We start from the raw sequence: 9815 nt of genomic DNA on the forward strand, positions 1-9815 counted from the left end.
GGAATTATAGGAGTATCCGAATTAATTTCTATAGGACCGGGACGAGAAAAACTAGTTTCATTCACATGAGTAAATTCATCAGTATTCATTCTAACAAGAGGAAAATTAGATTTAGAAGAACTAGAACCCTTCTTACTTTTTGTAAGCATATTTTTTACTCCGTGTACAATACCTTTTTTACCTCCACTTTTTTTAGAAGACTCCATGCTAAAAACTTATAAATTATGAAATACGAAATTTAACAAGAACAAATAAAATATAACAAGAACTTACAAATAATAAATACAAAAAATAAATATAAGATTAGAGAGTGGAACGAAGTTACCAAACGCTTGTGTAAAGAACAAATGATTATAATCGAAAATTGAAAAATTGATGTTGAAACTTGAAGTTTGAAGAAGATTCCTACTCCAAAATTCACCAAATGATTGTTGAAATCTTCACAATTACAAAATAATATGATTGAAATTTGAAACTTGAATATTGAAAGTATGAAACTTTGAGCAAGATTGAGAATTGAGAGAAATTGATGATTCTTAATTGTTAACTACTGTAAATATATAAACTGTAATTAAAAGTATAAAAAGAGGGAGTATATATAGTTTTTAGAATTTGTGAATTGTGATTATGTGTTAGAAACTTGGAATTGAAAAATATTATAGTCGTTGGCTCGTTGCTCGTTGGAATTAGAAATAAATCCGTTGAAAAAATAGGGGGCTAGGACAGTGCTTGGCTCAGTTGGCTGCTTGCCATTGGTTAGTGGAGAGTGGGGACCGGGGATGGGACTTGTCAGCAGGGGGCAGGGGGCAGGGGGCAGGGGGCAGCAGGCTTTTCAGCCTTTGCTGACCCCTAGGAGTTTTTAGCCGTTGGTCACTTGGAAGTGTGTGTATATATATATATATATATATATAGAATACTTCCATATATATATAATATAATCCCTAGGATAGCATGGTAGATTACATTAATATATTTAAAGAATCATTAAACTGTCGGTACTCGGTACTATAATTTAAATCCATGAATATTTTGGGACTGGGGTAACGTGATGAACATTTTAGTTTGAAAAATTTCAAATTTTAGTCAACTTCGTTCTGTGTAACAATCAAATCCACGCCACAACTACATCGATGTTGGCAGTTTTCAACAATTTTTAGGCTATTCTGAATTTCTGATCACTACTAGGGAGAAACTCGTGCTTTATATATATATATATTTTTTTTTATTTTTTTATTTTTTTTCTCTTTGATTCCATATAGTAATTAATAACTAATAATCAATGNTTTCGGGAGTTCTACTCACCCGAATTCGATTTTGTAAAGTCGTACGAGTTCCTTAACATTTTAGCTATCTACTCAAGTGATCAAAATCATAATTAGAGCTCTCATTCATTACTAGATTTCCCTAGACCTCACATGACGTAGATTTCGTCCACATCTAGACTAGGCTAGCAATTTCCAAGTTACTACTCAAAAGTTTTTTGGCCCGAATTCTTTCCCCATTGGATTTTCCCTAACAACGAAATCAGGTCTTTACAATAAATACTAATTTACCCATCACTCATCCCTGAGTGATCAACTAGGAAAGACTGGCTAAAGTAAGTGTAGAGTAGTATCTGAATCGTCGAATAGCTGGGATACTTGTCTCGCATGTCTTTCTCGATTTTCCAAGTAGCTTCCTTAATCGGACGATGCTTCAATTGAACTTTCACGGACTTATCTCCTTGGCCCTCAACTTCTGGACATGGCGATCAAGAATTGCAACCGGTTCTTCCTCATACTGAAGGTCTTTGTTTAACAAAACTGAATCCCACTTTATGATGTAATCTTCATCCTCCAAATCAACCAATTGAATACCTACACATCCTTTCATACAATGCCTCAATGAAGTCATCTCAATACTCGAGTGATAATTATTGTTGTATGTGAACTTAACTAACAACAAAAGCGACTCCCAATAACCACCAAAGTTGATCGTACACACGTCTACAACATATTATCAAGGACCTTGACACAACCACCATGGCGAATCTTTTCTCACATAAGCATGATAAAATTCTAAAATTCTAAATTAATACTCGCTACAATTAGAGGTGAACCTGAACCAACCAACACACTCATAATACCCAAACCATTATAGTTCTTATTAACATCTCCATCTCACAACATAAGTTCCCATGAGCTTAAGTTATAAAAATTTGATTTTTAGACATCAGATACTCATCGAGGGATATGTCCAAGCATATAAACCCTTTAACAACACTATCGAAATGCTAGATTTAGTAATTGTGATTGTAGATTACCCTTAAGAATAGTGGAATTTGACCCAATGATCCTCACATTCAATCACACATAATCGATACATGACCTCGACGACTAGATGAATATTAAGATTGTGAAACAATCATAAATACGCATGGTAGCTCTTCTATAATTTTTCATAAGCAATGTGGTACATGTAGAACCACTGAAATATTTTAACAACTCCAGGACAACACCAAATATGTTATCTGAAATAACCAAATCTTCCAATCATCCCACTCAACCAAGAAACCATCAGATGATTGATACCCCTGATCCACCACTAGGGATCTATCCACAAAAGTGAAAACACATGTAAGCATAGATAGAGAAACATACTTACCGCCATGTGCAAAATGAAATAGATGGTCACATAAGAATTTTACGGAATAACACTAAAGGATTTCCTCTGAAGAGTCGATACCAGTCATTTCCATTGAGTTGACTCCATATACTCTTCACATCATTCCACTGAAGTCCACACTCTCAATACTAACAACCATCATGAACACTCCGACCATTTACCTTACTCTAAACCAACACTTTGAAATGAAAACCTTTTTTAGGTACTTTAACAATCAAAAGTAATAAACTTTACGACTCAAACCAAGTGTAAGTCCTTTCACATGCTCAATACCTGATACAATTGATCATTTCTCACCTTTCAAATTCGTACCTTGACAAAATATATCACTACGAATGTAGACTAACAATGAAAAATTGGAATTGTAAACTCAACCGTATAACACAATCCCTCTATCTATCAACATTAGCTTATACCTTGAAGATTTTTGTTAATTCAAGGATTTTCACTTATTATTGATCGCCTCTCCATCGATCTTACAATATTTTTTGCTAAAAATTCAATCGTACTCATTACTAAACTCAAGCAAAAACAAAAGCACTTATTATCACACTCGAGCTAATATATGTACACTCATTTCTCAAGTCTTTTCCAATAGTTTTTAACCAATCTAATAGACCTGTGACATTATTACCATTGCCACTACAAAATGAATGAAATCACGCATCTCTGAACCCAATTATTTATCCCTCTGAAGATACTTCTTTAGCCTTTGCAATCCAATAAAATATTTTTGCTCTCGCCTCACTCTAAAGGTTGTACCACATCCCGTTATTTTTTCTTCAATATGACTCTAGCTCTTTTAAATTCGATTCGAGTGGTGTCCCACCATCTCTTAAAACTTTCCATACAACCACGTTACTCACCAAATATTAGAAAACCACAACCTTAGATACTCGCAAGTCGTAATTACTATACAAAATTCGCTCAACCAACAATCTTATTATATAGTTCCATCCCATCACAACTATCATGAACTCTTATTACCATTATGCTCAGTTATCCCTGGCTATTACTACGAAGCTAACCTTTTCATCGACATGACACCTCAAACTCAGGTATACTCATCAAATTCAAAAGGACTAACCCAATTTTATACGCCCTTTCTTACTAAGATCTTCAATTTCCTTCACCCAAGTATACTCAATGGGAATTTCTTTATCTATAAGTTTGTCATTCCGGTATCAATCCACTCCTTTATGGCTTAAGATAAAATCACCAGTCCTCATACTACCCTCCCTCTTCTTAACAAACAAGACAGGAGCACCCCACGGGGAAACATTAGGACAGATAAAACCTTTATCAAAAAGCTCTTGGATTTGAGCTTTAAGCTCTCTCAATTATGTCGGAGCCATGCGATAAGGAGGAGTGGAGATGGGACGAATGTCAGGTTCCAAGTCAATGCAGAAATCTATATCTCTATCCGGAAGCATACCAGGCAAATCGGTAGGAAACACTTCCTTGAATTCAGACAATACAGGAATAGACTCAATAGAGGGAGGCTCAGCATCAACCTCCCGAATATGAGCCAAATACGCCAAACACCCCTGCCTTACCAGTTTCCTAGCCCGCACGAAAGATATGACCTTAGCTGACTTAGGCTTGTACACCCTCTTCCCACTCTAACATTTCCCTACCCGAGATCTCTAGAGTAACAGCCTTAGCATTATAATTAAGCACAACATAATAGGGGGACAACCAAGTCATCCCTAAGATTATATCGAAGTCAGTCATATCCAAAATAGCCAAATCAACCCAAGTCTGAAAACCCATAAATAGAACAGTTAAAGGACGATATACCTGGTTGACTATGACAGACTCTTCAATTGGGGTAGAAACATGGATGGGGGCATCAAGCACCTCACAAACCGCATCAAATCCAAGGAAAACTAAACTGACGCATATGAATAAGTGGAACCCGGATCAAACAAAACAGTAGCCATTCAGTCACAAACAAGAATAGCGCTTGTGATCACTGCATCAGACACCTCAGTCTCGGTCTTACCCAGAAAGGTATAAAACTAAGCCTTGTCATCTTGACGAGCAACCTTCTTGCCTGACGGAACTGCTCCCCTACCTGCATTACCATTTCCCTAGCCTACACGGCCTCACTGATTTCCTCTTTATATGCCCAGGTTCTCCACAATTGTAACACACTTAATAACTTAACCAAGTAGGCATCGTTGTTATTGTAGTAGTCGTATCAAGACCCTCTTTCATAGACATTCAATCTAAGAAATCGCAGTAGAGATTCTAACCTCAATGGTCGCAACATAATTTTACCATTTACTAAGCAACCCATACATGTTATGACAACAATACTAAATGTATTTTCCAAAGTAATGGTGTTAATTATCTAGTCGTCCCTTACAAAACTTCTTGAATGTTGTCACCTATAAGCTTGAAACTGCAACTCTGACCTTAATCCCTTCACAAGCGACGAATTTGCTCTTTTAGACTGCAGCAAAGTGGAGTACCATATTTGGATAAAACACAAACTTTTGCCTTAAAGGCTGCAACAAATATATTATGTTGCTCTATATTCAGGAACTCGTCTCTCCTCTTATCCCTCAAAGTTCAGGGTATATACTTCTCCATTCATAAAGCTATAAAATGTTTCCCAAGTTATGAGTAGTGCATTTACTAGTCGGCACTCAACATGGGACCACCACCACATTTTGGTGTCTCCATTGAACTGGTATATCATAAACTCAACGTCAAATCATTCTACCTTATCTATCTTATGAAGCAGCTCATGACAATCAACAAGAAAATCATAAGCATCCTTAGATTCAGAACCCACGAAGAATGAAGGTTTCAACCTTAAAAATACAATGAAAACCTCATGTTAGTCTCTAGTCATTGCATGCCCACAGTGAGTCATGGAAACATACCTATTTCCAAGGACACATTTTCTATTGCTGGTGTTGTTGTTTCCACTTTTACAACTCAATTACTAACTAGACGCGACATAGAGTGAAGAAATTCACATACCAATTTGTATCACCTTGATACCAATTGGATTCAAGTCATAGCATGAAAGGAGTAGAAAGAAATGATTTTTTTTCTAAAGTCATATGGCCTCTGGAAGAAAAGTACAGACGACTCTGTACCGTTTCGCAAGACTCTACTAAACTCGTTTTGGTACAATGAGATCACCGAACCTAGGGCTCTGATACCAACTTTGTCATGACCCAGACCATCGTGATTGTCACCCACACTAACCCTCCAATGGGAGAATCGATACTATAACCCAACTAAGCAACTTAACCAAAAATTATGCATTTAAAGATACGGAAGCAGGTTTAAATGACCTAAGAAATACGGAGTTCCCATAAACTCCGAAAGTTTAATAAACGACTAAAAACTATTATGGAAAAACCACCCCTAGAACTTGAAAGTCATTGTAACCAAACATCTAGAGTGCAACCAGTCTAAGAAAAAGGGGTACATCCCCCAACTAACATAAAAAATAAATAAATAGTCTAAGTCCGAAGGAAATGGACTAAACAATAGAAGGACTCCATGGCATTCTGAAAGAATTGGCTCACCCTTGAAATACATTCTCGATCACTGATCTCCTAGCTGAGGTCTATCAATAGCTGCCTGAAGAGAGCCTGTACTCAACAAAGAACGAGCAAGTGTAGTATCAGTACACAATCACGATGTACTGGTAGGATCACACGACTATTCCAGTAAGCGAAACATATATAAGCAGTCACAACATGGTAAAAATGACATATACAAAATAGATATACACATTGATTATCATTTCAGGAGCAAAGTACAATTCCACATTCTAAATACAAGTAGATATAACAATCCAATGGTCCTTTCATGGAAACCATACCCAAACTGTTAGTGTGTCTAAACGTGACACCCGATCTCAATTAGTGTGCCGGACGTGACACCCGATCCCATATGTGCACCGGAACGTGGCACCCGATCCAAGTTAGTGTGTCTGAACGTGACACCCGATCCAATATATGTGCCGGAACGTGGCACCCGATCCTAGTTAGTGTGTCGAAACGTGACACCCAGTCTAATCATCATACCACAATCACAATCACAATTACAATGTACATTTTCATAATCATACAATCAAGTGTTGATTCATGGCATACAATCGTTCATTCATACTCATTTACATTAGGTTTGATCAATAGGCTTCATTAAAATATATACATGCATTACAATGAAACGCAAAACATGAAATTAAACCATCACCTACCTCGAACCCAAGCTTTAATCCTCCTAAGAAACTTGATTCTTTCTTTTCTGGATTCTTTCCGCTTGTTCTAGGTCTACAAACAATTAATACACGCAAGAATCAATAAATTAAGGTCTAATTATCCAAATTATAACAAACCCAATAACCCAAGACCCAACCCATGATCCCAATACCCAATTTAAGGTTTTTTTCACCATTAGCTTCAGATCAAAACCTTCCCCCAATAATAATTACCAAAGAATCTAAGTTCTATGGATCGAAAAATGGATTAGGGGAGTAAAATTCTTACCTTTAGTGCTAGAAGAGGTGGAAAACCTTTAAGAAATAGCCATGGGTCATCTCTTAGCTCTCAAGAACGAAACTTGTAGAAAAATAACGTTTTTGGGGTTTAATCCCGACTTAAGTCGCGACTGGCCCGCTACAACAGACCCCGTTCCGCCACAGCAACCCTGCCCTGGAGGGATACATCCCACCTGGTGGCTTGCGCGGAGACAGAACAACAGAATTACAGTTTCAAACCCTCATTTCACAACACACCTTCAACCCATGACATTCAAAAACTACTTGTTCACGCTAAGATCAGTTTCAGAAGTTGTACTCATTCGAATTTGATTCCGTAAAGTCGTACGGGTTCCTTAACGTCTTAGATATCTACTTGTATGATCAAAATCATAATTAGAGCTCTCATTCATTACCAGATTTCTCTAGATCTCACATGACTCAGATTTCGTCTTCATCTGGACTAGACTAAGAATTTCCAAGTTACTACTGAAAAGTTTTTTGGCCCAAATTATTTCCCCATTGGCTTTTTCCTAACAATAGAATGAGGTCGTTACAATAATGGAGCAACTTGCTCCCTCTAACAAAAAATTGTCTAGATACTTATATACATTTGATAAAAAAGAAATTCATGTCCTTTTCCCACTGTATTTTTGCATATGTTTTTTTATTTTTTTATTTATACACTGATACAATTGTAATTATGATAACTAAATAAAGAAAATGTATTACTTGTGCAATTAGCATATGAATACTTTGAATTCAAATTGGGTATCTCTATTATAAAATTTAAAGCATTAATATATCAAGGATACAAGTATTTATAAATACTTAATGTATTAATACATCAAACAAGGTGAAGTACATCAATTTAACATATGAAACGATAATATACACTATTGTTAAACAAAAAATGAATACATCAAAATAGTATACATACGAATACATACACCATTGTTAAATAAGAAAAATGGAAAACAATAGAATGTGTAGTGTGTAACTATTTGGTTGTATAAAAAATTTAAAAAGCCAGCAAACGTTAATCTCTTTTTGGACAAGTTTTTCATGTAATACCTAAGGCTTGGTGTTGACTTAAGTATTTATTTATAAAAATATAGTATTAATGTATCCAACTATACGTGTATTGCCTAATCAATGTTTCAAATTTGATAGATTACTTGTGTATCCAGATATACTTGTGTTCACAAATCACAATTTCAACTTGTGTTAATATTCCAATACAAGTATCTATGTATATAAGCATTCTACTATATACAAATTTGACAAACAACAAAATTATCTCTCTACACTTTCTGCTAACAATGGTAACCTAACGACTGTAGTGAACTGTGGGTATCCCCACACTCCATCTCATGGAGCCGTCAGGGGGTCTCCCACCAACGCATCGGGACAAAGAGATTGCTCCAGCAGTAGAGGCAAAATTCTTTGTTGATCGAATTTCTCGAAAAAAACTCTTATGCTGCCTCATTGACAACACCATTAACATGTAACAAACTACAATTTCACCATGAAAAGAAAAGTGTAAAACCAATATAATTTTCATGAAGAACAAACTATTCAATCGAAACCCTATAAAAATAGATAAAAATATAGATGTGTACAAATATAATTTACATAAAAATGAGAAAAAAATCGATTAAAAATACCTAATGAATTCAAATGACGAAAATCGCTCCTAGTATCATGTAAAAAGATCTTGAATTGGAAGGAATTTGAGGGGGGAAATACAAAAAAAAATCTTTGATATAGGGATATTGATGAAATAAATAGTATTGATGAGGACATAATTAATTATGAGTGTAATAATAACTTTCCTATTTAATACTTATTTTTATAGATAGAAGGCTTAAGTAATCCACGACCCCTTAAAGTTGTCCGCAAATTTCATTTTGACATTTTAACTAGGACTATTACCTATTGAACACTTAAATTGTTCAAAAAATGTACCTATTAAACACAAAATGTTGATATGGCAAAAGAAGTGTTTTTCACTTCCTTTGGGCGCGTGAAATTTTTTGGAATACTGTTTTATTTTTATTTTTTCCAAAAAAAACTTACACTTTTTATTCTTAAATTGACACTTGGCATTTAAATAAATTAAAATAATTTTTTATATTTTTAAAAAATAATAATTCTTAATCCAAAAAAGAAAGAGCACCCCTAATCCTCTTCAAGTCATCTTCTTTCCGAAATTTAAATTTTCGAAGACAACTAAAGAATCTCCATTTTTTTTTGTTTTTTTTTGTTTCTATTTCTCTTCAATATCCATTAAAATTAAAATTAAAACTGAATCAAGTAACTGAATTTGCAAGAAAAATAACGGAAGCAGATTTTTTAACATTGGGATGAAAAAAGTAAGTCGATGTTCCATCTCCATTTCCGGTCACCTTCAAATAAATATCACCGTACAAATTAAATTGTAAACCCACTAAACTTATCAAAAACAATACCAAATAATTCTATAAAATTAATTTAGGTCCTCTTGATATCTCCTTGCAATCGATTTCAAGATGATTAACCATTGGCAAACTTTCTATCTTCATCACTCTTGTATCAACTCTTCAAATATCTTTCTCTCTCACGTATTAAGAATAAAAAATATTTTTAAAAAAAAAAAAAA

The sequence above is a fragment of the Solanum stenotomum genome, chromosome 12, assembly GCF_019186545.1.
Source record: "Solanum stenotomum isolate F172 chromosome 12, ASM1918654v1, whole genome shotgun sequence".
Classification (NCBI taxonomy): Eukaryota; Viridiplantae; Streptophyta; class Magnoliopsida; order Solanales; family Solanaceae; genus Solanum; species Solanum stenotomum.